We start from the raw sequence: 5,246 nt of genomic DNA, 5'->3' as shown, positions 1-5,246 counted from the left end.
GCCCCTGTTGCCAATGGCGCCCTGTGCTCGCCATGGCAACAGAGGCGAGGGGGCGCAGCCAGGCCGGCCCTGGCTACGCCCCCTCTCAGCTGCGCCAGTGAGGCACTCGCCCCATGGTAGCTACAGCCCTGGTCTATCTGTACACTGTTCATTCTTTCTGACTGTTGTCTCTCTGTATACTTCCCATCCTGCCTGACTCCGGTCTTCCTGTACACTACAATAGACGAGCGGAGAGTGTAACTCCCAACATTCGCAGACACGTTCCTGGCGTCCTGTGGATCTGGGTGGTCAGGTGCTGAAACCTTCATTCCTGCACACGGGTTTAGTTCCTTTGCTGCTGTGTTGGGTGGAATGATCTCCTCCTGCCTGTCATGAGTTCAATAGGTCCAGCAGAGCAGCAGTGTGGGACAGTGATAGGTAATCCACAGAGCACCAGTGCCCCCTTCTCCCTCTGCAGAGCACTAGTCCCCCACTCTCTCCCTCCACAGAGCACCAGAGCCCCCCTCTCCCTCTGCAGAGCACTAGTCCCCCACTCTCTCCCTCCACAGAGCACCAGAGCCCCCCTCTCCCTCTGCAGAGCACTAGTCCCCCACTCTCTCCCTCCACAGAGCACCAGAGCCCCCCTCTCCCTCTGCAGAGCACTAGTCCCCCACTCTCTCCCTCCACAGAGCACCAGAGCCCCCCTCTCCCTCTGCAGAGCACTAGTCCCCCACTCTCTCCCTCCACAGAGCACCAGAGCCCCCCTCTCCCTCTGCAGAGCACTAGTCCCCCACTCTCTCCCTCCACAGAGCACCAGAGCCCCCCTCTCCCTCTGCAGAGCACTAGTCCCCCACTCTCTCCCTCCACAGAGCACCAGAGCCCCCCTCTCCCTCTGCAGAGCACTAGTCCCCCACTCTCTCCCTCCACAGAGCACCAGAGCCCCCCTCTCCCTCTGCAGAGCACTAGTCCCCCACTCTCTCCCTCCACAGAGCACCAGAGCCCCCCTCTCCCTCTGCAGAGCACTAGTCCCCCACTCTCTCCCTCCACAGAGCACCAGAGCCCCCCTCTCCCTCTGCAGAGCACTAGTCCCCCACTCTCTCCCTCCACAGAGCACCAGAGCCCCCCTCTCCCTCTGCAGAGCACTAGTCCCCCACTCTCTCCCTCCACAGAGCACCAGAGCCCCCCTCTCCCTCTGCAGAGCACTAGTCCCCCACTCTCTCCCTCCACAGAGCACCAGAGCCCCCCTCTCCCTCTGCAGAGCACTAGTCCCCCACTCTCTCCCTCCACAGAGCACCAGAGCCCCCCTCTCCCTCTGCAGAGCACTAGTCCCCCACTCTCTCCCTCCACAGAGCACCAGAGCCCCCCTCTCCCTCTGCAGAGCACTAGTCCCCCACTCTCTCCCTCCACAGAGCACCAGAGCCCCCCTCTCCCTCTGCAGAGCACTAGTCCCCCACTCTCTCCCTCCACAGAGCACCAGAGCCCCCCTCTCCCTCTGCAGAGCACTAGTCCCCCACTCTCTCCCTCCACAGAGCACCAGAGCCCCCCTCTCCCTCTGCAGAGCACTAGTCCCCCACTCTCTCCCTCCACAGAGCACCAGAGCCCCCCTCTCCCTCTGCAGAGCACTAGTCCCCCACTCTCTCCCTCCACAGAGCACCAGAGCCCCCCTCTCCCTCTGCAGAGCACTAGTCCCCCACTCTCTCCCTCCACAGAGCACCAGAGCCCCCCTCTCCCTCTGCAGAGCACTAGTCCCCCACTCTCTCCCTCCACAGAGCACCAGAGCCCCCCTCTCCCTCTGCAGAGCACTAGTCCCCCACTCTCTCCCTCCACAGAGCACCAGAGCCCCCCTCTCCCTCTGCAGAGCACTAGTCCCCCACTCTCTCCCTCCACAGAGCACCAGAGCCCCCCTCTCCCTCTGCAGAGCACTAGTCCCCCACTCTCTCCCTCCACAGAGCACCAGAGCCCCCCTCTCCCTCTGCAGAGCACTAGTCCCCCACTCTCTCCCTCCACAGAGCACCAGAGCCCCCCTCTCCCTCTGCAGAGCACTAGTCCCCCACTCTCTCCCTCCACAGAGCACCAGAGCCCCCCTCTCCCTCTGCAGAGCACTAGTCCCCCACTCTCTCCCTCCACAGAGCACCAGAGCCCCCCTCTCCCTCTGCAGAGCACTAGTCCCCCACTCTCTCCCTCCACAGAGCACCAGAGCCCCCCTCTCCCTCTGCAGAGCACTAGTCCCCCACTCTCTCCCTCCACAGAGCACCAGAGCCCCCCTCTCCCTCTGCAGAGCACTAGTCCCCCACTCTCTCCCTCCACAGAGCACCAGAGCCCCCCTCTCCCTCTGCAGAGCACTAGTCCCCCACTCTCTCCCTCCACAGAGCACCAGAGCCCCCCTCTCCCTCTGCAGAGCACTAGTCCCCCACTCTCTCCCTCCACAGAGCACCAGAGCCCCCCTCTCCCTCTGCAGAGCACTAGTCCCCCACTCTCTCCCTCCACAGAGCACCAGAGCCCCCCTCTCCCTCTGCAGAGCACTAGTCCCCCACTCTCTCCCTCCACAGAGCACCAGAGCCCCCCTCTCCCTCTGCAGAGCACTAGTCCCCCACTCTCTCCCTCCACAGAGCACCAGAGCCCCCCTCTCCCTCTGCAGAGCACTAGTCCCCCACTCTCTCCCTCCACAGAGCACCAGAGCCCCCCTCTCCCTCTGCAGAGCACTAGTCCCCCACTCTCTCCCTCCACAGAGCACCAGAGCCCCCCTCTCCCTCTGCAGAGCACTAGTCCCCCACTCTCTCCCTCCACAGAGCACCAGAGCCCCCCTCTCCCTCTGCAGAGCACTAGTCCCCCACTCTCTCCCTCCACAGAGCACCAGAGCCCCCCTCTCCCTCTGCAGAGCACTAGTCCCCCACTCTCTCCCTCCACAGAGCACCAGAGCCCCCCTCTCCCTCTGCAGAGCACTAGTCCCCCACTCTCTCCCTCCACAGAGCACCAGAGCCCCCCTCTCCCTCTGCAGAGCACTAGTCCCCCACTCTCTCCCTCCACAGAGCACCAGAGCCCCCCTCTCCCTCTGCAGAGCACTAGTCCCCCACTCTCTCCCTCCACAGAGCACCAGAGCCCCCCTCTCCCTCTGCAGAGCACTAGTCCCCCACTCTCTCCCTCCACAGAGCACCAGAGCCCCCCTCTCCCTCTGCAGAGCACTAGTCCCCCACTCTCTCCCTCCACAGAGCACCAGAGCCCCCCTCTCCCTCTGCAGAGCACTAGTCCCCCACTCTCTCCCTCCACAGAGCACCAGAGCCCCCCTCTCCCTCTGCAGAGCACTAGTCCCCCACTCTCTCCCTCCACAGAGCACCAGAGCCCCCCTCTCCCTCTGCAGAGCACTAGTCCCCCACTCTCTCCCTCCACAGAGCACCAGAGCCCCCCTCTCCCTCTGCAGAGCACTAGTCCCCCACTCTCTCCCTCCACAGAGCACCAGAGCCCCCCTCTCCCTCTGCAGAGCACTAGTCCCCCACTCTCTCCCTCCACAGAGCACCAGAGCCCCCCTCTCCCTCTGCAGAGCACTAGTCCCCCACTCTCTCCCTCCACAGAGCACCAGAGCCCCCCTCTCCCTCTGCAGAGCACTAGTCCCCCACTCTCTCCCTCCACAGAGCACCAGAGCCCCCCTCTCCCTCTGCAGAGCACTAGTCCCCCACTCTCTCCCTCCACAGAGCACCAGAGCCCCCCTCTCCCTCTGCAGAGCACTAGTCCCCCACTCTCTCCCTCCACAGAGCACCAGAGCCCCCCTCTCCCTCTGCAGAGCACTAGTCCCCCACTCTCTCCCTCCACAGAGCACCAGAGCCCCCCTCTCCCTCTGCAGAGCACTAGTCCCCCACTCTCTCCCTCCACAGAGCACCAGAGCCCCCCTCTCCCTCTGCAGAGCACTAGTCCCCCACTCTCTCCCTCCACAGAGCACCAGAGCCCCCCTCTCCCTCTGCAGAGCACTAGTCCCCCACTCTCTCCCTCCACAGAGCACCAGAGCCCCCCTCTCCCTCTGCAGAGCACTAGTCCCCCACTCTCTCCCTCCACAGAGCACCAGAGCCCCCCTCTCCCTCTGCAGAGCACTAGTCCCCCACTCTCTCCCTCCACAGAGCACCAGAGCCCCCCTCTCCCTCTGCAGAGCACTAGTCCCCCACTCTCTCCCTCCACAGAGCACCAGAGCCCCCCTCTCCCTCTGCAGAGCACTAGTCCCCCACTCTCTCCCTCCACAGAGCACCAGAGCCCCCCTCTCCCTCTGCAGAGCACTAGTCCCCCACTCTCTCCCTCCACAGAGCACCAGAGCCCCCCTCTCCCTCTGCAGAGCACTAGTCCCCCACTCTCTCCCTCCACAGAGCACCAGAGCCCCCCTCTCCCTCTGCAGAGCACTAGTCCCCCACTCTCTCCCTCCACAGAGCACCAGAGCCCCCCTCTCCCTCTGCAGAGCACTAGTCCCCCACTCTCTCCCTCCACAGAGCACCAGAGCCCCCCTCTCCCTCTGCAGAGCACTAGTCCCCCACTCTCTCCCTCCACAGAGCACCAGAGCCCCCCTCTCCCTCTGCAGAGCACTAGTCCCCCACTCTCTCCCTCCACAGAGCACCAGAGCCCCCCTCTCCCTCTGCAGAGCACTAGTCCCCCACTCTCTCCCTCCACAGAGCACCAGAGCCCCCCTCTCCCTCTGCAGAGCACTAGTCCCCCACTCTCTCCCTCCACAGAGCACCAGAGCCCCCCTCTCCCTCTGCAGAGCACTAGTCCCCCACTCTCTCCCTCCACAGAGCACCAGAGCCCCCCTCTCCCTCTGCAGAGCACTAGTCCCCCACTCTCTCCCTCCACAGAGCACCAGAGCCCCCCTCTCCCTCTGCAGAGCACTAGTCCCCCACTCTCTCCCTCCACAGAGCACCAGAGCCCCCCTCTCCCTCTGCAGAGCACTAGTCCCCCACTCTCTCCCTCCACAGAGCACCAGAGCCCCCCTCTCCCTCTGCAGAGCACTAGTCCCCCACTCTCTCCCTCCACAGAGCACCAGAGCCCCCCTCTCCCTCTGCAGAGCACTAGTCCCCCACTCTCTCCCTCCACAGAGCACCAGAGCCCCCCTCTCCCTCTGCAGAGCACTAGTCCCCCACTCTCTCCCTCCACAGAGCACCAGAGCCCCCCTCTCCCTCTGCAGAGCACTAGTCCCCCACTCTCTCCCTCCACAGAGCACTAGTCCCCCCACCCTCTCCCTCTACAGAGCATTAGTCCCCCACCTTCTCCCTCCACAAAGCACTAGTCCCCCA

The sequence above is a fragment of the Nanorana parkeri genome, unplaced genomic scaffold (assembly GCF_000935625.1).
Source record: "Nanorana parkeri isolate BGI_ZX_2015 unplaced genomic scaffold, ASM93562v1 scaffold920, whole genome shotgun sequence".
NCBI lineage: Eukaryota > Metazoa > Chordata > Amphibia > Anura > Dicroglossidae > Nanorana > Nanorana parkeri.
The sequence above is the reverse complement of the archived record's forward strand: the minus strand, read 5'-3'. Positions refer to the sequence as shown.